Here is a 25,827-nt window from a genome sequence, read left to right on the forward strand (position 1 = left end):
GCCAGATCTTCTGGATTGAGTGGAATAATATTGACTTCATATAGTAATTTATATGATATTGTTTTAAAATATTTATAAAACTATAAGGTTTAGTAAATAGTTGTTAACTGCTGATATTCATGAAAACTACTAATTTGATGAGTAATTACAGAGTTTTTATCGAGTCTTCTCGGTATGTTCTACATCCAATAAGTCGTATTAAAGCTTCCTTAAAAGAAATTGAGTTTAATTTTAATCATTTTTGAAAACAAAACCTTTGAATTTTTTTCAGTGTTATTAAATTTAAATCTCGATCCAATTCGAATACACTTTAGATAAAAAAAAAATAGTAATGAAACCGGAAACGAACATATTTACTATTTATGATTCCAAAATCCAGTTTCATCTAACCTTTTTATCGCTGGTTCTGTTGTGCGCATGACCGTCTGGACGGATACTACGCACTTGTCAGTTATTCTATCGCCCAACTCATATACTTAGTACTGTTGAGTTCCAATTTTTAATGACATCTGAGCTTGTGCAATTTCAGGCACAAGGTATATATGTAGTGTAAGGAATCACTACATATGTAATATAAAAAAAATAGTCTACTGTGATCTTTAAAACTACGCAACGGATTTTGTTGCGGTTTTTTTTTAGTAGTTAGAGTGTTTCAAGAGTAAGGTTTATGTATATATAATACATGCATAATATAGTAGAGAACCACTGATAATTTTAGAGGTTTTTAATGTGATGTCGTAAATAAACACATTTTTTGCGCTTACATTGCAAACGCTGGCGTTTCTACGAGATAGATCAAAATAATGTACGACAGTATTGTACACCTAAGGTCTTCAAAAAAGTCCACGATGGCATATGTCTATCTCTTAGGGATAACCCACAATAACCATTTTTATCCTGTACAATTTACGAGAAATAATGGCTTAAATCCTTATCCAATTAACTACCTTAAATACATTTTGCATTTAATTTTGATCAATATGGCCCTTTACCGCATGTAATTTAAAAGAATATTTTATAAGATATTACAGATTTAAAATGCAGGGTCATAGCGGTTTGTATTGTCTAATGAGAAAAAAGCTGTGAAGGTTATATATAAAGACATTCTGTAGTATATTTAGTATCAGCACTGTACCCGTGCGAAGCCGGGGCGGGTCGCTAGTAGTTAATATTTCTTACACTGCATATGCGTACCACCGCTCGTAAACTTATTAAAGTTGGTGACCACTTTCTTTACAAGTTTAAATATGTTGTAGTTATGTAACATTGACATAAACACAATATTTTCATTTTTTTTTTGATAATATTATTTTTTTTTAATCTACTTCTTTTTATTTCAAAGTACGTAGTTAATACGTAATAAATAATACAAAATAATTACTCGCTTATATAAAACTTTTGGAATAATCGTGAAACAAAATATCTGGTTTTTGATTTGAATCACATATAAAAAGTAATAGTTTCCTACTTTGTATGTCTTAAACATTACGTCAATGGTAATAAATCATAAATCATTTCCATTTTACGAGGTTTTCTGAACCATTCGACATATTCAAATAAACGCTACTTATATTACGTGTTTAGTTTTCTGCGAATATAATACAATACAAATGTTTGGTCGCCTAAAAGCGTATTGATTAGTCTCAGACAGATATTTACTGAAATGACCGACTAAAATCGTGCCTGGTCGTCTGGTTTGGTCTAGTAGCTAGGCGTTGTCCGGTAATGACGACTTTCTACCGCAATACAACACAACGTGCGATAAAGGAATATTTTCAACGCCAGATCGTGTTCTTACATTGACGTATATTAGAGTGTCACCATTGTAAGACTATTTTAACTTAATGGAATTTAAGAACATTTTCAATCAGTACTACAAAAGTTTATTTTCTCTGGTGACTTAGATGTAGGAAATTTGAGCTGCGAACCATTCAATCTAACAGTTATTTCCCTTAGAACTGTGGTATTTCTGACTCACTTACTTTGCAAACGGAACACGAGAATTCAGTGTTTTTCAGAATAACTCATGTGTAATCTTTACCCAAGCCGCTCAGAGGAACACGATCAGTTATATGAAGTATGTTATTTGCGCAATTGAATTTTATTTCAGTCGTTATAAAGTTAATCAGGTTGTGTCGCTTTGTTTCGCACTGCGGCTTGCGTGGATATCCGTCGTAACTATATTGAGTCGCTAGTCACGTAAAAATCTTTTGTTATATTGACCTACCTAAATCTCGCTATGGGCAACTTTATAGATAATGAAATGTATGTCGAGATATATTTTATGTAAAACTCAAAACGGACAGGATGTGGGACGTTACTTTAACCTGACACCTCATTATATATGTATATGGTTTTGTAGTCCAATTTTTTATCTGTTTTCTTATATTATTTCTCTCTTTCCTTCTCTCGTCATCTTAAGTTATAATTGTTTTATTTTTAGGGTTGATTCTATTAAAATATTCTTCCATGAACAATATACCTATTACAATATTAATGATATGTTTGTAATAGTTTTTTTTTTTAATGTACGTACTAGATTTTAAAGTATCACGTTTCAAATTAATTTGGTATATAAATACATTTTGATTTAATTGTATTCAACATAATTTAAATCGTTTTATAAAATGTTTTAGTTTTCTCTCTTTTCTCGTTTAAGTTATCCGTGTTAGTTATCGTATTTATTATCTTTGCCGGTTATTAACAATTCAAGTATTATTTGATTAAATACCTGCTGATATATACTGAAGGTATAGGGCTTTCTGCAATCTAGTCGGTTCGTACCAGCAACTATTTAATTTGCAATTATTGTTACCTAATATAAATGGTGAGTATAAAGAGGCCTTAAAAATCTCACAGTTGGAAGCGTGCAGTATGCATCTGTCTATTGTATGATATGGTACCTGATGGTTTACATAAAAATCTCCTATTATCATTTTTTTTTTAAATTAATAATAATACTTTTCCATAATGCACCTCATTATTACTTAGTAGAGCTGATTTTTCTAGCTTCGAGTGTTTTTCTACCAAGTGCGACTCTTATATTCAGCGAATTGTTCCATTTAGTACACTGATTTTTACTTTTAAAGTTATATTTTAACATCTAAAACTGTTAACTATGTCTCATATATACATATATAAATAAAAAATAACGCTATTTGTTCACCACCCACGGTCAATTAAATAGGTGTGTGCAGAAATACTAAAAGAAGCATTATAACGCATTCGGGCATCAGCTAAGTGTTATTATATAAAATGTAAATTATAATAAAATTTTACTTCACTTTGGTTCTCATTACGAATTACAATTTTCACGAATTATATATACATTTTGGCTAAATACTGGATTAAAAAAAAAAAGAATTAATTGAGTACTTAATGATTTCGAAATTTCGAAGCCTGGCACGCACTAATGTGTCATTTAGTGGCGTATAAATTTATCGCTTACCGTTATTTTCCGAAAATTCATTGTAAGAGTGATTTGCATAACGAATACGAGATTGTTTAATTAGCTCCATATTTTGCCATATTCTTTTTTTTTAATTTCATAATTGGAGAACTGTTAAAAAGGTACTTACAATATTTTATAATTTATTCTATAACTAAAGTTATAGTTATAATTATCTTTAACTTAATAGTAAATTTATTAGAACCTTTAATTAAGTCTTAGAATTATAAACTACCTAACATATTGACGGATTCGCATTTTATAATTAAATTTTATGTAACACAAAAGGTAGCGATTACCGGTTACATTTTATAGCTTATTCAAATATACATACATATATTTTATCGTGAGAGAGATGAACGATTATGTTGTTAACATTACAGCAGAGTTATCATAACTTCCGCTTCTGATCCTTGCAGGAAAACGACTTAGCTTTCATTTTATAATATAATCATAATATTTAAGATTTCTTTGAATATCTATCTACCCAACTACATTATTGTACTTTAAATGCTTCGTGCTTATATTTCCAGTATTTTTTTTATGAAAAAAAAAAGTCTTCCTTACGCTATAATCGTCTGGAAAACATTACGTTTGCTCATTGCACGGCATGTCTCCGTCTACCTCAAGCGATTCATAATAATCTAATTAAGTTCAGCTTTTAGGTTTCAGTCTGACATTGATTATAGGGATTTGTGGGAAACTGATGAATGTGGTAAATCTATTAAGGCCGACCTTTCGTCCATAAATAGTTATTTCGGCTAAAGTTAAAACGTTAACATCGACTTTTATATAAACTAAAAAATATCAAAAGCAACGGCTCGCCAATGTCATTTATTATTTATTACGTTTTGACGGTTAATATTTAAGTAATAGTATTACAGGCAAATTATGTTTGTATTTTTCGTACTTCGATTTTACTTTTTTTATTTTTAAATTATCAAATATTTATCATATTTATAGATTGTTTGACAGACATTTTCAAGAAAATTTCTGGCCTAATCATAAAATATATTTATTTAAGTATTTGGGTTGCTTAATAGGAAATAATAAAATAAAAATAATTGTTGTGTTGTGATATATAGGAACTTACTACCTTACTAAATTAAATAATGTAGAATACAACCTCGAAATTGCAAATTATCTTGTGTTAAAATTTTTTTAGTGGCACATTATATACCAAAAATATAATCGCTCTACCAAATTTTAATATTTGTATTATATTTGTATAGATGATATATTTATTAAAATAATATAATTACAATACTATAATTACTTTTTTATTCATTAAATTATTTATAAATATAATCCTGTTATTATTGCGTCGTAAGTAATTTTTGCGGTTATGACTCCATGAAAAAAATATTGTTAAGGGTATAAGTCACTTTTCATGTTTACAGAATCAAGTCAAAGTCACATTTTTTGTTCTTAAACAACGTCAACGATCAACAATCCAAGTCCAAGTACATTAGTACCTGGAGCATAACAACGCAATGTGACGCTAAATAAAATGTATTAAACATACACTAATAACTAACCGAACAACCTTGTGTCTGTTGCAGGTACGATGACAGTCTTCGACGCACACAGTGAGTCCTACTACGTATAACGCCTATTGACGAATCCGCTTTATCATAATCGTTGATGAATCGATTAATCGATAGCGAGTCACTGTTTTTTTTTAAATTCGTTATTTGGCATGGCACAAGCATTGTTTTTTTGGATCTTATAGGTCGCTGTGATGCCATAAGTAATACACGACATCGTTAAATATTTTTTTATTAATATAAGCACATCGTAAAAATCAACAGTATTTTTTTTTCAAACGAACTTATTTGTTATCTTTGACTCAGATATAATTTTAAGTGTGATTCATTCATAAGCTTTACAGTCAGCGCATTTATTGATGAGAAAAGTGTATGTATCTATTGTTGTATTACTGTCATGAAACAATTACATACATTCTTCTACCGGCTAAAACATGAATACACACTAAAGTAACTATGAGACCTTATGAAATATTGAACCAAAAAGCTTGTCTGTTTTGTAAATAAGAAGTTAAATTTTATATTCGGATTCGTCAGTACGCGACAATTTATGTTTCGTTTATAACAAAACAAATTTATTGACTAACATCACTCAAATAATATATATATGAGTAATTTCCTGAAATCGATGTTCCTATTTAATAATCAAATGTAAATAGTATATTTTTATCCTAAAACTATTTTTAGTACAATTTAAATAATAATGAAATGGTCCTAATTATTGTTTTCTACTATTTGTATTTCGTCCAAAATGTCATTCAAAATACTACATTTAGCACGTATTTATTTTTCGTAAGAGATGTTAATATTTTGAATGGTTTTACGAGTATTTTAGCTATGTTCCCGCCAAGAAGTCAAGGACAGCGGCAGACCATCCTCAGGGTTTGAAGTTCTACATGGTTCATGGCAAGGCTACCATTACTTATATCATCAGAAAAATCATTGCATACTCTCCTCCTATCTCCTTCTAAGTGTTGTGTTTATCGTTTGCATCTTAATAGTTGTTCTATTTAATCAGTCTGTTTACTATTTCAACATAATATTAACGGCAATTTATTTTAATGCTAAATTTTTTTATTCTCGTGTAGCGCCATCTATCGTCGAGTAGCGATATTACAACACACTTATAGCGTTAGATGGCGCTCCGCAAAGTCGTACAATAAAAATATTGTAATCATATTTTATACCACGAAATTATATTTTATATAATTTAAAAGTATACAATGAAATTACAAATTGTGAATATAATAAAAAATATAATATCAGAGTAAGGCACACATATCGCACAGTAATATCACATTAAAAAAAAAGTTCCTTTTTCTGTAAATGTGAATATGTTTATGAACAAATAACCACATATTTGTAATATACCTTCGAGATACTAATAGGTAACTGATAAGTGACCTTAGAATTGGTTGTACAATAGGTTCAAACTTTATGTCCATAATCTCATCGGCCCGGATAGCTCAGTCGGTAGAGCATTGGACTTTTAATCCAAGGGTCCAGGGTTCAAGTCCCTGTTCGGGCGTTACTTTTTATAATATTTTTCCACAATTTGTATATGAATCATGTAATATTTTTTAAATTGTTTTTATTCAATATGTAAAATGCCCTGGACCTTATTTACTTTTTGCAATCAATAGAAAAAATAATAATATTGATGTCGCTCAAAATCAGTATGTAATATTTCTGTGTACTTCATTTTGTTTATTCTCAGAAACTATTTTTAGCTTATATTTCGAACTGCTTTGCAACGCCATCTAACGTTTATATTCGAGTTTAATTAATACTACTCTCTTGATGTCGATAATGTCCACTAGATGGTAGCACTAGTGTAACCGTATTGCAGTAATGTCAAACGCATTCGCTAGACGGCGCTAAGTGGTTGGTTTATATCAAATGAGTGGAGCTCGAAATGTTCAAATTGTTTGCTTTTATTGTTTAATTTGTTTTTCTTGATACTTAATAATTAATAATAACATACACTATTTGAGTTTGACATAAACATATTATTTATTAAATAAAATCTATTTACAATTCACATTTTTTTCATAAAACTTAACTTAAAATATTTGGACAATAATGTACCTTAATGAGTTTATTTACTAAGTAGAGGATTTTTTATTACCTACTATAAAATATAGAGAAATTTTTATCAGAAAAGCAAAAACTGTCAAGATTAAAAGTTAAGAAACAAAATACGATAAAATTATTAAGTAATAACATCTAAAAATTGTACTTAATAATTATAGCAATTACGTGTTATTTAAATAAAATCCTGCAATCATCAACAAACTTAGATTACGTCAAGTAACGCAATACGCACAGCGTTACGTACGCATTTATTACTCACAATTTAATCCTAGACCAGTTTCAATAATATATAATACATAATTATTGCAATATGCTTTCTATAACACGAATATTTTTGAACGTCGTTCAATTTACAGAGCCGCTACATATTCTAATCACGGTAAATTGGTTTATACATAAGTATATCTTTCTCTAAAATAATTACTTCCAAATTGTCTACTTCACCTAGTAACCTTAAATGATTTATCCAATTAGAATTACAAAGGTTTCAAATTAAAATATTCTTATTACGTGATTATCGAATGTATAGATTTGTATAAAATTATTTTTATCCTTATTAGCTATTATGAATTACATAACAATAATAATATTAATTAATTAGTACTGAAAATAACAAAGCTGTGGTGACACTGGAGTGTTATTCTTCTCTCCCGTGGTAACTCTATCGTCCCACCGGACAAGAGTGAGGGATAGAGAGTGCAGATCAACCCGCTCACATATATATTTCTATGATTTTAAGATTAAAAAAAAAATAATTATAATTGACTCCGAATATATATTATGGTACAAACAAATAATAATAAATTTATTGCCAAATGCTAACTGAATATTGAACTATTTTTTTACTAAGTATGTTCAGCAATTATAGTTTGATTGTAAATTAGGGATTTTTGTAAAAATAAATTTAAAAAAAAAACTGGATTTTATTTGCCAGTAACACCTGTACAAGGTCTCGCTCCGAGCTTACGAAAGTAAGAGCGTATCCACACTATCGCAGCTCAAATCTGGGTCGGTGTAACTGTTGCAATGTACTAAACTCCGCTTTATCTTAGAAAGATAAAGATATTTATCATTTTTAGGGTTTCGCATCCATAACCCTTATTTCGTAATGTCCAATATATCTTTCTATTATCGCTTATATCATTCTTAACCTGTAATATGCAATTATGAAAATATGTATACTTTTTTGGCTTACGATTGTCAATTGAAATATATGTCAGTACTTACCTGCTGTACGCGTAGAAAGTAAAATCGACTTTACTTAAACTTCGAAATATTTCAAGTTTCAGTCAAATGTGTCGTCATTTATTCTTTTATTTTGATTCTGTTTTAAAAATAAAAAAAGACGGAAGATTGTATAATTATAAAGTTGTAGACATACGTTACATGAGCCACTATACCAGTTTAATATTTCGCATTCTATGGAATCCTCCAATTCGAGAGCTGACACAATTTATCTGAATGTTTTCAGACCATAACTCCTTTATATGAGTTTATAAATAAAATTGAAATTGTTTTTATTTTATAACTAAAAATAAAAAGAGAAAGGCGTTAATTATACATTCGCATATTGTTTAAAGAAAATTTGTTAAATAATATTTTTGGAAAATAAAACAACCCAATGACTGCTCTGTAGAATAAGCAGCATTCATTTTATACTATATTTATATATAAATGAATACTGATTATATATACAATATAATATAAAATTATTGCTTGTTTTTGTTTGCATGAATGATGTGTATTAGCGCATCATTCAACTAATTGAGTTCAAACTTTATAATATAGTCGATGTCGGCACTTGCGTAAAGGATCCTGGTATAGTATGATATAATTGTGAATACTATCCACATTTTATATTTGATTTATTTTAAAACAGCAACAACGCGAGTTTCTTCCCATTCTCGCTACAGGCTGCATTCGAAAACGTTGCTAGATTTTACAAAAAAGAAGTCTTTTAATGTGACTTTACAAAGTTTACTTCAATAAAATATATTTGATGTGATCACTACAGTAGGTAGCGAGAATGCATATTATTTTTTACTATTCTACCAAAGATCCAACACCGAGCGAGTACCACTGAATTTTTTGTATGATAAACTGAAGTATGTTTACAATATGGCTCTTCTCTTCTTGTTTGACAATATCATTATGAAAATTGCATGTATCTGAAGGATTTTTCATACATTTATTTCAACAAAACTGGGATCGCGCAACAAGGCGGAATGAACTCCTTATTCTTCTAGAGGGAAGGATATAAAGACCGTCAGGGTCGTAAACAACATTTACAATCTGTTTTACTTTACTTAAAATTGAGAGTGACAAAAGCTTTGTCTAAGGAAAAGTTTGTCAAATGTAATTTATCTTGGTATCTGACGTTAATCGCGTTTTGGACGGAAAAGTTATTTCATTATAGCTTTCCAAGTACAATAAAAACGATTACTTGAAATTAACCGTCAAAGAGACGGTTAATTTGAACTCCTTTTACGCGACTGCCTCCGTTCTTAGAAATTCGTTAATGGTGTATGAGGAAATCTATTTATGTTCCTTGTAGACCGCCTCATTCATTTTTAATCTTAACTAACCATTAGATTAAAGAAACGTTCTAAGATTTATTTGTTTTTGGGAAAATTTATAAATAATAAAGCGAAGTGAAACGGTGACTGAGAATCGGTGGAAACATCGTTCGGTTCATCAAATATACGTATCAGATACTAATTCACAAACTTTAGTTAGCATGAATTAAAATATCTTAAGGATAATTTACTCTTAACCCATTAATTCGGCATTTTCTCGTACTGGTCCTGAAAGAAAAAGGACTTGTATTGAATTTCAGAACCAATAACTTATCTGCCATCGTTGAAGATTCTTTCGATTTTCCGCCACCCCATATTTAGACGCAAGTGATGAAAATATTGACGGATGCACTTAATTTAATCGGCTCTTGCAACATCCACGGCCCAATAGGGATCGTCTCGATCTATTATTGTGTCGGAAACATAGCAAAGTAAAATAAAAGCATAGATCCATATTATAATATGCATTAACCTGTATATAGAACACCCGAATCATAATCGAGAGTTGCAGGTACCCGGGTAAGGACTGAGGTCTCATGTGCATAATTTGTGTGTATAATTTGTTTTTGTGCTCAGTGGTGAATATGATTCATTTATGTATATGTATAGCCACTAACCCGCATTGACAATTCAGACCAGTGTAGTGGAAAAAGGTCCGAAGTCCAAACCTCCAAGTTTACAAGCTTACAAGTTACTTATATATACATAGATAATATTTTTGTCCTCAGTATGTGTATATGACGTATACTTCAAATACAAAGTCGATGTGAAGAAATGAGTAGGTGCAGTGACATTTTATAAAGATATCTATCAATAAAAACGCATTGGCAATTTTTCATAATAAAGTCATGATAAATCTATATTTACGACCCGACATGACCCATTGGGTAAAATACGCTGATCTTTAACGACGCTTTAGGCAATAATCCCGCATCGCCAACTTGTTTACTAATTAAATTGTTTCTGGAATTTGAAGTAAAACGTCCTGAGATAGACTGCATGTAGGTATATACACTAATTCATGTAATTATACAGCAAAGCAACGTGGAGGATTGAACTCCATGTCCGTCGCTATAATTGGGGATGCCTTTGTCTAGCTGGGATGTTTACGGGAAGTCACTTGGCGAATCACTTGGCTTGAGTGTATTTTAAATTGTGAGAAATGTTGCAATTTACTGAAATATCGAACTTAATACCTGTAGGCATGTGCAATTTAGCAATATAATTTTGCAAACGAAATTGCGAGCATAATAAAATAAATTTCGCAAGAAATCATCAAGCACTAATTAACTCTTGTACAACATTTGACCTATGATATTTTGCATAGTAAATACTAGGTATCATACAACGAAGGCTACCTGCTGTCAATCTGCGCACGCGCCGCCAGTTATTACGGGCTTCATTGCAAAATAGCGTCCACTTAACATCAAAGCAATGCGTCGTTGCGTGTCAAATGTAAATTGCCTCTATTATTTTGATTGATAGCTCCAGGAAAACTCCCATATTTCACGTGCCTCCGGGTATTTTAGCTTAATATTAAAATTATATAGATTACTTGCGACATACCTAACGATATATTTCTAATAACATACAGTCTGTAAACAGTATAGATTAAATAACATTATTATGTCGTGAGAGTCGATGTGATGAGATGATTAAAGTCTTATCTATTATCACCTAAGGTTTATACTAATCTGTTACACGGTACGGAATATGTATAGGATATCTTAGTTTTTAAGTCCGTCTAATAGCTTAAACATAATATGTGCCTAGGTAGAAAATTATAAATATACTTTTCATGCATACTTTTCTTGGTGGTAGGGCTTTGTGCAATGCCCATGGTTGGTGGCGCATTGGTGATTTAAGGAATGGTTAAATTTTTTTTATAGCGCCATTGTCTATGGGCGGTGGTGACCGCTTACCATCAGGTGGCAAATTTGCACGTCCGCTATATCATACAAATAAAAATGCAGACAGTTTTATGTAGTTGTAACATCAAATTTCTTTTCAATTAATTTAATCTAATCTAACATTTTGTAAACAATATAATGCTGAGGTTTATTTAACCGGGTTAATAAAATTTACAGAATATGAGGCACATTATCTGCTATATGTGGAATTATGTATCCCTACGGGATTTGCAAGATTATGTTCCTTTGCACTAACATTAACTTACGTACAAAATAAATCTTTCAAATCGATTATGTAACAGAGTTTAAAAAGTATTCAACACATTATTCAGCCTTGACTGGAACATACCCAAGTAATAAAAACAGCGAATAGACACCACGAGGGTATGTACTATCTAATAGTACGTATTAGAATCCGACTTTATAGGTCGAGTAATAATAATATGTCTTTGTAGGCCTATGTCACAATTACAAAGCAAGTTGTGCCACCTTAAAATATTATGCATTTCACAAAGTCACTAATTTATAATTATATACATCAGAAATAATATAATACTATTTTATTGTATTATATAAATAACTTTGACTATGTGTAATAAAATTGTGTATTCATTTTTATACAAAACACCAATTACAATAAGTTAAAGAACTTCAAGATCTTTGTCGTTTCCGTGGTGAAATAGTGAAGAGTTACTAAATTAATGAAGCAGAGATTGTAAAGTTCCTATGCGAATTTCTTGATACTGGTGCGGCCTTGTTCAAGCCCGGCTCATTGCGTCATATTTTACCGCTAAATAGCATTACTTAGTAGTGCTATGTTCTGCTGTGAGCCAGTGTAATTACAGGCACAAGGGACATAACTTCTTAGTTCACAAGATTGATTGCGCATAGGCGATATAAGGATTTGACAATATTGCAGGTTATTCATTTGCCAGTCCGAATATATAATCTATTAAACGCATGTAGGTAACCTTGTTTCAATGCTACGAAGCTTACATTTGCCTAGAATGTTAATACACAATGTTATACTTACATTCTAGACACTTTAAATACTCAAAGATCATAAAGATATGATTAAAATATAATGTTAATTTGTATGTTTGAGCAACTATTTCAAAAACACACCTCATGATCGCCCGAGTCCTTTGTCAGTGTGAATGTTGCATTTAGATATAATACTAGGTTGCATTTTATTGGTCATTGCAAATGTAGAGCAACATGAGTAATATGGTGCCACAGACAATACTTATTGTTGCGTAAACTAGACGTCCTTCTGTATTCAACATTTTATAATATATAATATCTATATATTAAGTTGAGTTAAATTTATTTAGAAATGTTGCACGGAATGTAACGTGTAAATCGTTTGTTTATTTATGATTTTATACCAATATATTTACCTATATTGTATTTATTTTCTGTAAATAGTAATTCAACAAAAACAATTACGTATTTTGTATAAAACATCAAATAATAAGAGTAAAGTAAAACTGTGTTTGATTTTAATGTATTAGATAGTGTTAGATAGTTCAAGATTTTTATGATTAAAGTTACCAATGTCCTGTACATAGCCTTCGTAAATGAACATATGACATACCTATGAATATGAACAAAAACAGCAAAAAATATATCGTCGAAGATCTACTTACTGTTAATAGAAATGTATTAGAAATTGTACTAACACTGTAAACCATTTTTAAATTGCATAAGGTAAATTAAAAGAACACTTAAGTGATTGAGACAATTAATCTCTATCACACGATCTAAAGCAGTTACTTTGCGGAAACTGATACAATCTGATGAATGAATCGGACCACTATTCTAACGATTTCCGTAGTCACGTGGTAGGCGTATGAAATGTTCCTACGGATTAATTGTACATGGAGTCACCGTTAATAACTCTACAGCTGTATAAGTATTATTTAAACTTAGTACTTATTTCAGGCACGATATATAAAATTTTTATCGTTCTTTTCTGACATACGCTGAAATTAAAATTATGGAAAAGAGTAACTACTGAATTTCTTGCCGGGTCTTCTCAGTAGAATCTACTTTCCGAACCGGTGGTAGCTTTACATTTAATTCAAAACGGTAACATGACGATTCGATGATGCTTTTCTGAGCCTACTTGATTGAATAAAGAATCTTTTGATTTTGATTTTTGACTCACTATAGATTATTATGAAAACTCTTAAGTTGTAATAAGTAAAGTATTACCAATATTTTATCATATGGTCATTTGTTGTTGGTTTAGCTTAGCAGTTGGAGTTTTAGCCTATGCCAATTATAATTACTGCTAATACATCCACTACGTATTTGTAACTTAATATTGTATAGTACTGTCGCGCTCACAATTTCTGTAGTTGTGTTTAAAACCCATTAAATACTTTAATAAAAATAAGTAGCTAAAACATTATAAACACGCCATGTAATTATTCTAAATAAAATTAAGCATAATATTAGCTTAGCAATAATCACTCGTTAAAACAGTACTTGATGTACTGTCCAGTTAGTTTCAATTGTATTATAAAGTATATATTTATAGTAGGCGGACGAGCAAATAGGTCACCTGATGGTAAATGGTCACTTCCGCCCATAGACAATGGCGCTGTAAGAAATATTAACCATTCCTTACATCACCAATGCGCCACCAACCTCGGGAACTAAGATGTTACGTCCCTTGTGCCTGTAGTTACACTAGCTCACTCATCCTTCAGAACGGAACACAACAATACTGAGTACTGTTTGGCGGTAGAATATCTGATAAGTGGGTGGTACCTGCGAGCTTGCACAAAACCCTACCAACAAGTAAAAAATTGTAATATTCGTTTAATTTACGAAGTAACTCTACGAACAATTAAATTAAACATTGTATTTTTATTTTTAATAAGGTTATCCTAATCTCTTCTTCAATGACAAACAATAATTCACGTGATAAATTCTCGGATGCTTTAATTAAAGCTGGCACAAGACATTCATCTCCTACATAGTAGATACATACGTCAAACAATGATGATTCAATCTTAACGATCGGATGATCTGCTATACTATAATCAATTGCTTAGTTTTTATCCTTCTGAACATGTGTTCATTCGCCATCAGCTGTGACTAAATATTTAATACTAGACTTACAATTTTTCCACTTTTAACTCTACGAAATTTTTTAATTTAAAGATAAATATCGTTAAACGTCATAATGAATAATAGCAATGCAAATACGACGAAAAAGTTTCGGAATATCTGTGCGTTTTTGCAAACATTACGTTATTATTTCAGAGTCGACTGCGTAAGGTTGTTGTCCTGTTCCGTTCGTATGAGCGCGCTGATAATACAAATTATATACAATTTTATTGCAGCGAGTTATACGTTATTAATATCCGTGATCTCAGCGCAGTAAAAAGCAATGACATCATCCTAAAAATTAAAATACACAATAAAAAAAATATACTTTAATTTCGCAATCATAAGGAAGAGAGTCGCTCACCTACAATTTATTAATGTAATAGCAATAAAAATTGTTACAATGTTTGTTAGCCATCTAAATAAATAAACCTCAAATACAAGTCGCACTCACTCGTCGTATTAGAAAGACATACGGCGCGAATACACGCAAACGACTGTGTTAACATACAGCACTGCCGACGATAAAATTGTACCACGAAATGTAGCTGATCCTGCAGATTTACAGCTTGCTACGATCGTAAAATTTAAGCCAAGTTTATTCACACTGTTTACAATATGAATTTGCACTAAATTGTAATATTTAACATTAAATTGTAGAATTCGCTTAATACGTACTTCTTTCGTATTATTTTTGGCAAGCGGCCAGAAGTAATAAGTAATCAGTATTATAAGTAATAAGTACGTTAACGTATTATTTGTATTAACTATATACATATAAAACAATAATACAATCATGTTACTCACTCTCTTTAATGAGATATGAAATGTTAAATTACGCGTCATCAAACATAAGTACCGAGAACAACCCGAAAAGTCTCCAAAGCTCAATAGTTTAACAGTGACCGGAGGCCATAAAACGAACGTAAAGTCCTCGCCATACCGGCCGCAATGCGGAATCACATAAATAACGCGTTTAGCGTCGCATTTAGCAACCGCTCGCGAAATGTTCCCGGCACAAACAGTTAAGCCATTTAACTGCCCACTAATAATGTAACATGGATATTAACAACCTGTTGAGACACCGCCGCTATTTACTACTATCTTCTCGGTGTGTCTTCGCCTTAATTGTATTTGATTTTCTCGTATCTGCTTACTAAATGGTCTATAGAGTACCATTAAACAAACATCTTTTAAGATGAACACTAAAACTGAATTATTGTGTTAATACGATGCAAGTGCATGTTAACCTTTGTTATAATTCATTGGGATTATCTTCTCAGTACATATAATAAACAGATACATTCTTTGTAAATTATTTATTGTATATATTTTTATAATAATTTTTTTTGTTTACTAACAACTACCATAGTTAAAAAAACGATGTTTTTCGCGATTTATCAAAATTTGGCAAACTTCTTTATATGAGATACTTATTAAAATATGCATTAAGAAACTAGGATCCGAATTTAAGTCTAGTTTGATGACTAACCTGTGCCTTGATTATTAATCAATCGATCAGAAAAATACATTTCATATATTTATATACGACTGTAAACCTGCGCGCGTATCAATTAAATAAAACAAATTGTAACTTGATATTTAAAGAATGTTTTGAATGAAGTTTGGCGTGAGAAGGTCGACTATTGTTACCAAAGAGTGTCAGTAACCAGTAAAATAAGATTACAAAAAAGTTTCAATGAGCTTGCATATCTACCTTCGTATCATCTTTCTTTTGTCTTTCTTCCATTTCCGATCCTATTGCCGAAATTTACTTTCTGAGAAGATTAAACGATTATTATTTACGATAATAAACAGGTTTATCGATTTGACTTGCACGATAATTCTCCGATGCACGATAAGACCTTATAAGGATTGTTCTGTTAAATACTAAGAACGAAATTAAAAGAACATAGTAAACAAGACATCAACACGTTGATCATAAATGCAATATTCTCTCATCACTTTTTATCATAACTCACTTCAAGAAAATATGCCCGCAATTTATAGAAATGTTCACTAGCTCAAATACTAAGATAACAATAAGTAAAATTTTAAATGTTATATATAATTAACTATACACAGTTCATACTGACCCTAACTGATAATAGAACCCGGTAACTTCGATAAGAATGATGGGAAAAAGTTTAACGAGGCAACTACGATATCTTTAAATGACTAAACGTTTAATTATAACATACATTATTCTAAACGCCTGCATCCACTGAATCATCGTCGGATGTTTGATACCGTTGTTGGAAAATTGAGATAAACAATATTGGCGGAAATTATCCGTAATGTTATCGGTAAGGCACCGATGTTTTTGCAACTGTTATTTCAAAACGCATGCTACTTAGAAATTAGTCGACTTATTACAGCTGAACTTATAGGATTTCCTGCTTAAATATGATAATGAATTGCAATATTTTTATGACGTTTCGTTCTTCTAAAATATTTGTGAAATACGGACCTACGAAAAATAAGTCATTTAAAATTGTAAATATTTTTGTCTAAAATATTAATAGCTATGCAAAAATGAACAATGCAGTATCTAATAAAGTAGTAATAAATCTCTATTCAAAAGCATTATAAACTTTATTTAATATTTGATACAATGATTCGAGTACCTTCATCCCCGGTTATTAACCCATGTCAATAGTCTGCACGTCATCATTTATCCATTCAGCACCCGTAAACGACTAGAAAGTTCGACGCACGACCTTTCCCTCGAGCGACCTTGTGCGGTCACGAGGGGTGGTTTCGTATTTATTATCTTACGTAGCCCGTACGTACTAGCACTAGAGCTAAGGTTACACTTGGCTTTGTATGAATGACTTAGTGACGTGCAAAATATTAGTTACGTGACTACGATGAACAACGGCTTGTTTTATTGTTTCTGATTATTAAGTAATTCGTTTCGGATATTATCTGTTTGCCATATTTTTTAAATTAACTTATTATATATTCAAATGAAGCAATTTAAGATATAAAATTTACATAACCAATAATATAAACTTAGTATTCTACTATTAACAACAATAATAATTAATCAACGATGGTATAGCAATGTTAACCACTGCGAAGTCTGATCTAGTTAAAGCGATACAGGAATCATGTTATTTCCTAGCACCTGTGAGGGTGTTGGTGGGCGGAAAATCAGAAACACTAAATAACGTTTCACTACTAAAGCTGCCACTAAATGTCAGAATCGTGCAAAACGACTTGTTAGTTCAATTGTACGAGCAATGGTGAACGAAGTGGAACAGTTAGACAACTTTACCAAACACGCTGCTGACCCTGACCACATCGAGCGCAAATCCGTAGATCGGTTAAAATGTTGTAATGATCGTGAATTACATAAGTAGTTAATATTATTGCTATCACTGTCACGTTGACCGTAATTTTATCTATCCGATCAATATCGTTACACAAATGCTAAGCCTATTTGTAATCCGTAATAGGTACAACGACTTGCTTTAAGGGGACTACATGAGCTAAATGCAATGCTATATGATTCAATGCAGTAAACCAAATGAAAAAAATATATGATAATCTTCAGGACACATGCTAAGTATTTCTTATTTTGAAAACATGATGTAATTAATTTGATACGATAGAAAAAAATCACAAAGTTACCTCTAAAAAAATCTTTTAACAAATAATAACTATACTTATGTTTAAAGTTGAATTTAAATTGAATTAAAGTTATGTATGAACTAATTTAAATAATAAAAAAAAGTAAAGTCGTAACAAAAAAAAAATGTAATTGTTGTGAACCAGAGAACTAGAATATTTAGAAGTGTCATTTGTACGTAATTCAAACATTTTAATTTTTTTGTAACGTCCGCCATATTGGATTGAATATGGCAGCAATTCATGAATCATGTATTGTCATCGAGACTAAATATTTGTGCCAACTTTCAGCTCCATAGCTTCAGTGGAAGTGGGTGTAATATTGATTGCAAGATTCCAGGACATATGTACATACATTCATACATACAAGTGAAATTAAATAAAAGATTTTAATAAAAAAATTAACACTAAATGTTTTTTTTTTGTAGTAACAAATATAAATAAAGATATTGTAAGTTTAATTGAATCAGTTTTATTTTATAATCATTTGTTAACTAACATCGAAAGAAATAAAAACTATTATGTTGTCCTATCTATTTTTTAAGAGATTTATGATTGATCTTACTTCGCTCGGTTTGGCGCCATCTATTAGAATATTCGGGCGTAACCTCGTTACCTCGCTTAACCATTAGTTCACGGGCTTGCCGTTTTTGTCGATTTTGTAAGTGTGTGCGTGCGATTCTCAAGGGCGCTTAGCTAGGAGTACAAACTCCTCTTAATACCATAAATGGTAATACATTGTCGCAGTCAACTTTGTAACGTGTACGATCTAAGAGCTCTACTTCATTGTAATTTAATCTACAACTATTCTATTACATAAAGCTGAAGAGTTCGTTTGGTTGAACATTAATCTCAAAATCTACTAGTCCGATTTAAAAAATACTTTTCACATTAGATAATTTATATAATGATTATTGAGGGAGGCTTAGACTATCTAATATCACGTTAAGACCGTGTGAGGCAGCTAGTTAAAAACAAACATGTTTAATTTAAATTCAGTTGAATAGGATAGTCTCGTTTTAAAATGTTTTATTTTAACAGTAGTCACATTTAATGTGTTTAAAGCGTGACAAACAACCTTGACAATCCCATTACCTATGTCCATACACCGTTAAAGTTCATAACCCGTGTCGAAATCTGTTTTGTATGTTTTAATTGTTCATTTGAAATATAGATTTATATATTTAATTTATTATTAAATCCATGTCCATACGTCAATACAAATGTTACGTGTTACTTTTGTACCAATTATATTATTTACAAATAGGTCATCAACCTCTAACGTACCCCTCATACGGTGTCTCCCCTAATAGAGAGTTCTACGACCGTCCTTCACTCATCAGGGTGTCTGTTTACTAATCACATTAGTGTACCGTTACTGACAACACACATACGATCCTGATTCACGCTTGTACTGTGTCTAGAGGTGATATTTATTCTAGCCTTTCTCACCAGTAGTATAAAAAGTAATTACCAATACTGCAACTCTTATTTGATGGAAAATTTATAATAATTCAAAAAAATTTAAATATGGCTATGAAATTTTTTTGCCGTCAGAAGAATTTTACTCAAATGTAATACAAAAACATTTGTCTCACCGCTTCCCAAAAAAAAATCAGGAATCTTGATCAGACTATTTAAAGACAATTGTAATCACTATATACGCTGTGCTTCTTTATAAATGTATTTATATATGAAATGCACGGTCGCTTCGCCGATGTTCGTCATCACCACAATTTGGTACGCCGTGGGTGGTACTCCACACTGCATATTTTCAATTACTCATATGATCGTGTCCGTGCCTTTTATTCCTGGGCATTGAAAACAAATTATTTTGTGAACACTATTAACGATTCGAAAGAAAAACCGAATAGGTACATTTTAAAGTGTAGAAATATTTTACATATTTAAGATATATTTCGATAATTTTCAATTGAAATTATTCTGTTTATAATAAGTGATGATTGAAAAGACACTCAATGCGGTATTAATAATAAACAATTCCGATTAATGTTTAATAAATAAAGCAATTTTAATGTAATCTGGCACTGAATATATTTGGTCTTTCAATAATACCGTTTCAATTAATAATATATATAAATAATAAACTTATGTCAATATTTTAGAAACTTGCGTCCCGTGCGTTATTTATGAAACGGGGCGTTTATTCTCACTGCTATATCTTAGACTTCAAAAACAGTATAATATAGAAAAATAAGACTTAATAAACATTTTATGACCAACTGCCAGACTTCAGAGGTAATAACATCATATTTTTCTTTAATGCTTTTAAAAATTTTAATTATCTACATATCTTTATGATTAATAAAATATACATTTTAATAATAACAAAGATATCATCTTTGACTTGTGAAGTATGACCATTAAAAGCAATGTATGTAATTAAAATTCAACTGTAGATATTAGAATAACTCTAAAATTTAATTAATTTTAAAATTTAGATTACCTGTATTAGGTAGGTATGCTTAAGTCGTCATAGCATATTTCTAATTGTCATAAAATATAGTGCATAAGGAATTAAGATTTTTAATGTTTATATTTATAAAATTATATACCGACAATTAAAAAAAAGGAATTACATACGTTTTATAAAGCCTCATATCAAATTCCATTGAAATACAATGAATATAATATTAAGAACGACACTATAAATTAATAATTTCGCGAGTTGACTTGCAGATGACCGTGTTGTTATTGAAACACTAAATATCAATTAAGAATTAAATTAATTAAAATGCGAATTGAAAATGTGTAATCATTAGATTATAAATCTTCTAGTCAGCGCGATTCGACAATTTCCGAGTGGAAACTAACATTTTAGTGTCGCCGTCGCAATCAGCATTCTAATTTCACGCTACGAAATAATTTATTTGATGCAGATTATGCCAAGGATGTCTGCTAGCTTGTGTGGAATATGATTCGACTGTTTTTTTATCTTTACTCTACGCAAACTAAACTGAGTCATTATTAGTTTTTAACACCAGCTCGTTTTTTTTTTAAAAAAATATTTTTTGTCTCTTTCGCAGTAATTTTTTTCAATTTCACTATCAGATCAATGAAAGTTTCTTCACTTTATTGTATGTGCCGTCTCGTCTTGTTTACGATTATTCACGTCGTTGTTATTTCTATTTCGAGGTTATCTCATTGTGTATTTTTTGCGACCGAATTCTTTGTAGTTGAACAATGTGATAATGTTCTTGTAAAGTAACTTAAGTGATATTGTATTACATTTTTGAATTTAAATTTAATAGTCCACTGTTATGTAATACAAATTTTGTAATGATTTTAAAAGTTGTCGTTAATCTAAGTCCTCCAGTGTTCGGCGTGACCGATATCTTGATATTATCTTCTCGCACATTCTCTCTTGGCGATCTCAGCGTCATCAATAATACTTCACACATTATTTGTAGAAATTCGCGTTGTATTTAAAATAATTTCAACAACGAGGATTGCACATGTATTGTTTTTAATTACCGTAATTTCATTTTGATATCATAAAGATAAAGAGAGAAGACATTTGGAGACAACTAGGATTTCTATTGTTATTGGAACGAAGTTCTTTTACGAGGAAGAAGCGTTATGGCGACCTTTTCCTCTCTTTCCCTTTCTACTATATACGGTTTAATTTAACACTAGCTGCCCGACTCCGTTTCGCATGGATACAATGCTGATACCAAATATCGTCTTTATATACATCGTTTATAACTTTTTGCCATTAGACAATACAAGCCGCTATGACCTGCATTTTAAATCTGTAATATCTTCGAAAATATTCATTTAAATTACATCCTGTAAAGGGCTATATTGATTATATTAAATGCACAATGTATTTAAGGTTTAATTTAATTGGATAAGGATTAATGCTGTATTGCATAAAATCGCTTCGTAAATATGCCATTATTTCTAAACCGTTGCGTAATTTAAAAGATCTAAGCATACACAGGGACAGACAGACAGCGGGAAGCGACTTTGTTTTAAACTGTGTAGTGATTATTTTAAAATATTTTTTTTTGTTTTTGTTTCAATTCGCAATGGACTTTAGTTACAATCTTATCGTTGTAATTTAATTATTTTCAAATGTTGTTAATTTATTTTATTGAGTCTGTTATTTAATACATGATATTACGAAAGCAACTACGTTCCGATCGAGTGACCCATGAAACCTCTCGTTTTTTATTTTTATTTTAAAGTACTCGTCGACATATTTTCGTTATAAAACATTTCTTTCCTTGAAGTTAGTCACTGAGGTAATTAAACCTATTTTGTTTGTTTAAACACCTCTTACTAATTGTTTATACGTCAATTGTTTATTTAATTAATGTTTTTGTTTACTCTTAAATTCAAGTGATGTTTAACTTTAAAATATACTATATTCACTGATATAAACATAAACAAAAACCTCTCTGTTTACTATAAAATTGATTTATGTTAACTATATCATATATTCAATATTTACCGGAAAAAACAGAATATAAGTTCGTAGATTAAATATAGTTTATGCATGCATGATTTTGAAAAGACTATTATAATAAGATCTCTTGAAACACAAAGGCTACCTCAAGGCTAGTTGAGTACTAAAAGATTTCGCGGGGGTAGGAAGGTCAGATTTGATTGGTTTGTTGTACCGACCAAGAACCGCGGTCAAGGTGAGTTCGGCGCCATCCGGGAGTCGAGTGAAAATAAACAATTTAGGAAAACTTAAATTATTTTGAAAATCTGCTAAATGTCTGATGATGTCAGTAAACTGTTATCGACGATGTATACGACTCTATATACGATTGTTCTCTTCATTAGCTGCCACTGACTAATGCCAGAAATATATTGAATATTCTTATAAAAATAAAAGATCACGTGTAATTTCAGAATTATATTATATATAGTATAATTTTCTATGATCAATGTCAGCTTGGAAACGAACAGCGACGCCCACTGACATATTTATGCCTTGTTTACAATTCCAGACACCTGGCGTAACTTGTAAATCTTTAAAACATACCGCATGTTTTCTCTCAAGTCTGAAATTATCAGGATTACATTTTCAATGATAAAATCTATTTTCCAGCGGTTATTTCCGCACTAGTCTCTTCAAATCTGGATCTATGCCACACATACCAACGTAACACTGTTATTAAAATCAGTAAGTATCGTTAACTGACTTATATACATTATATGTATCTTTTAGTTATTTTTCTTTAGTTTTATACATATTCCAGTAATACACCTACGGACGTAAACGCAAAAAAAAATCAAACGCATACAATATAATATTTTGAAATATTTATCATCGTTGTAATATGGAAGATTTTCCCTGTTGATATAAAATCGTCCACACAATATCCTATTAAACAAACAAGTAAGACATGGAAGTATTGTATATAAAGTAAAATAATTCATTTATTCTTTACGGAAATCCTCAATTTCAAATGAAGGCGAGTCTATCAATTTACATATGACATACTTTTACTTCGCGAATCCTCAAAATATATTTTTTTTGTTATTAATATTGTACTGAAACAGATGACTTTTTATTATTTCCAATACGGATATACACAATTTTTATTACAAATTCTGTTCATATTTTTTGTTACGCATACAAGCAAGTATAAACCAAAACAAAGCTATGACTTTTATTTATCAATGACATTTCCTTAATAAAATTGATTTTAAAATTGTATTCGAGTTAAAAACTGTAAAAAACACATTTTATGAAAGGTACTAAATAAATTCATACATTCGCTTCCTTTTCTACTTGTGTATAATTAAGTCTTTATATGTGACAAGAAAATGTTAAAAGCGATGCGGATAAAAACAATAAAATAACTACTTTAAATTGTTAGTGCGACCTATAAATTAATCCGCGTACTCACGATCTAAACCAGGCATTTGTGCTTCTGGACCAATGAGACCATTATGTAGGCTCTACGATCAATATTACCTGTTTCTGAGGAATCAATTGAATTCTCTTTTTACTGTAGAGCCTAATTAGTATTTTATTTAATTACTCCCTCATTTGTTTAATTCATCGGCGCTTCTCTTTAGCAAGGTTATAGATATACTATATATAGTATTGCTGGAAACTTTCAGTGGATTGGTTGGTAGTAACATTAAACATTATTAAGGTATTTAGGTCAGTATTTGACTAGACATCAGGCGTCTTTTTTATCTTGTGAAGCATAAACTTTAATCGCTTTACCCAATTGTTTGATTTTTATTACACACGGTCTTGAATACATTTTGTTTTATATTCACAATCGATATGATAGATTGATCTATTAATTTTAATCTACACATACCTATTATTATTATAAAGCCGAGGATTTTGTTATTTTGTTTAAACGCGCTAATATCAAGATCTACCAGCCTGATTTGAAAATCATTTTGCGCTAGATACCCCATTCAACCAAAATGAGTATACACTACGACCCAAGGGGACGGGACAGGTAGTAATGTTACAAATATTATAGAAAATAATATAGTATATTATATGCCGACACACATAATGGAATCTAGTTATTCAATGTAATTATAGAAGGCTAAAATATCATTTTAGCATATAATCAGTATTCATTCTTCTATACAGTAAATTCGTCTTCAAATCAAACAAATATTCGAACGATCTATTGAATGTAAACAGCAATAAAATTTATTGCCAACAAACTATCCAATTAGACACAATCAATTGCTCAGTCTTCAAACGACTTGGCCAATTTCACTAAAAAACTAATGTCGTCATCTAATTTGAATATATGCCAGAATTCTCAAGATTCCAGTCAAATCTGGTAATAAGTTAATTGTTAAGAAAATCGTGATTAGCAAAATTTGTACAACGTCTCTTAATAACAGGGTGTGTAATTCTGTATAGACTTAGTCCATAATTAATTGTGATTTTTGTCAAAGACTTTTTCTAATTTACAAAACCGAAATTCAAACTATGTTCTAGTTTAGTATAATGGCGGTGGTGTTTCAAATAAAACTAGTAACACCGAGTATGAGTACTAGTTGAAAAACATTTCCAGGTCTCGAGTCATAGCGCTTATAACTTTATGGTGTTTTAGCGTGTCGACACGAAAAGCTGTCGTTTGATTCTATGACTCATTTCAATTTCGACCTTTAGATGCAGTATGTGTCGTATTGCAGTATACAGTAATAGCTTCATCAGGCCATCAATCATCATGAGACTGAGTAATACTTTATTGAGCAATTAGTGGGTAATTCCGTTTTTCTCGTAGCTTCTGGTCTTTATTTACATTTGTTACCTATTAACAGTTTATTTCAAAGAACGTCTGCCGTTCCAGTTTGATTTACCAAGAAGTAGAGCGGGTTTTTATTTGTAAACAATAGCCGCCACTTGTAATAATCAATTTTGGTTATTAATAACACAAGTGGTTAGAGCTTCTATCTCGTTATTATTGTTTGTTGTGGTTATTTTGTATTCACTTCAATTCAGAAAAGTTAATTTGATGATAATGAGTTTTGTG

At 30.6% G+C, this 25,827-nt stretch overlaps 1 protein-coding gene and 1 non-coding gene across 5 annotated transcripts in view; both read left to right on the plus strand.

Moving 5' to 3' along the window:
- LOC113401392 (protein bunched, class 2/F/G isoform-like) overlaps positions 1–25,827 on the plus strand; it is a 132,729-nt gene that overhangs the window by 31,453 nt on the left and 75,449 nt on the right. The gene's annotated exons all lie outside the window — the stretch shown is intronic.
- On the plus strand, positions 6,451–6,523 carry Trnak-uuu (transfer RNA lysine (anticodon UUU)). The gene has a single exon. It is a non-coding gene; the product is annotated as a tRNA-Lys (tRNA).

The sequence above is a fragment of the Vanessa tameamea genome, chromosome 2 (assembly GCF_037043105.1).
Source record: "Vanessa tameamea isolate UH-Manoa-2023 chromosome 2, ilVanTame1 primary haplotype, whole genome shotgun sequence".
Lineage (NCBI taxonomy): Eukaryota > Metazoa > Arthropoda > Insecta > Lepidoptera > Nymphalidae > Vanessa > Vanessa tameamea.